Genomic DNA, 1,692 nt, shown 5'->3' with positions numbered 1-1,692 from the left:
CTGTACCTGGGTGGGTTAGCCAGGCTTTAGCAGTTTTAAAATACTATTTTAACTAAATATAAATTACCGAGAATATCTGATTTTATAACTTCCTGTTTTTCCCATATTATTGTGCATATGATTGTTCTGGATCTTGTGGGGTTTTTTCCTAAGATCTGGAATTCCCTTACAATTAGAGCTTCTCTTTTTTTTGTCTTATAACAAAAATAGTGTTGTGACTTTGTAAAATAAACATATTTTTAAATTACCTAAGAGGACAAACGTGTTGCTGTTCTTACGGTGTACTTTCAAAACACCGCTCAAAATGCTTTTAAGGACTAAAATGCTCTGCCCGTTTTGCAGAGAAACGAAGGCTAAGATATCTGACAATGCTTTCTATTCAAAGTGGGGGGAAGAAATGACCATTCTGTTTCAATGAAGGCTATTTTATCTGCCTTACAGAAAACAGTCCATAGACTCCCATAGATTGCGTGCGATTTGTGGCTTGAATTAACGAGCGCGGCTCTCATTCACCGGACTTCACAGAGAGAGAGAGAGAGAGAGAGAGAGAGAGAGGGAGAGAGAAGAAGAAGCTTCCGGCTCGTGAAGGCGAGAGATGTCACGTGGCGTGTGCATCAGCCAATCAGGAGTAAGTGCGCATTGCGATCCTGTGCTGAAGGTTTGTTTTATTGAGGGGTTGGTAGTGATCAATGGGCGAGTGGAGCAGTCCACGGAGTCGAAGTTTCTGACTTTGAAGACTCAAATTTTTTGTCTGTGAGCTCCAGTAAACAGCTCCACTTAGATAACTGCAGGAAAACACGTGCACTTTAATGCTTTACCACGCACTCTCGTGCAGTTCAAACTTTTGCGCCCGTTTGGAGCTGTTTTGTTGTTTCTGGATCTACGCTTTATGCTTAATGTACATATTGCATAGAAGGGCAACTTTACGACTTCACTGCAGATGAAGCAAAGAAATCATTCCGAGCAATCAAACTGCGCAGCTCGCACTCAAATCCCACCGCAAACACAACAACATAACTCCAATAGCGCCAAACGGCCCTATGACTAAATTTGCTGCTGCTGCTGCTGCTGTTACGCCGCGATGTCTGGATGATTAGGTTTCGGTCTTTGTTTTATGCCACAGCTGTTCAATCTCGGGCAGTTGGTTGTATTTCCTTGGGGTGATATAACTCTTGCACTCCATTAATAAGGTAGCCACCAGCGCTCACATCAATCTGGCTGCGGAGACAGAGGGCCGTTGCTCGCGAAGGCGTCACGCGCTCAACGGCCAATGAGCTGAATGAAATCAGCACCTTGTTGTAAATCACGGGTGACAGCGAGCTACTTGTGTTTCCTCTCAAGTAAGAAATTGGAAATCAGTCCGGGTTTTCTTAATAGGAGGTGCTGATGTGTTGTTGGGGGCAAAAGCTAAAATGCACCTGTGGGAGTGGCGGTGTCTCAGCAAAGCAGAGCTGCACTGATCAAGGGATGTTTCACAAATCAATAGAAATAATGAGAAATAAAAAACACACACACCTTGAGTAAGTTTTCCCTGTGTGTCTTTGTAAAGGTGTGACAGTGCAGGTGGGGGGAAGCAACAATTCACTCGCTTATATTGATGAGAATGAAACGAGGCTGGGCTTCAGTTCCTGTGGTTGCAACCTTTTCATGACGTCGAGACAGTTGTTTTGGTCCCCTCTGCCCAATCGGAGG

Source organism: Pundamilia nyererei, unplaced genomic scaffold (assembly GCF_000239375.1).
Source record: "Pundamilia nyererei isolate P.nyererei 1_Seehausen unplaced genomic scaffold, PunNye1.0 scaffold00063, whole genome shotgun sequence".
NCBI classification, from domain to species: domain Eukaryota; kingdom Metazoa; phylum Chordata; class Actinopteri; order Cichliformes; family Cichlidae; genus Pundamilia; species Pundamilia nyererei.
The sequence above is the reverse complement of the archived record's forward strand: the minus strand, read 5'-3'. Positions refer to the sequence as shown.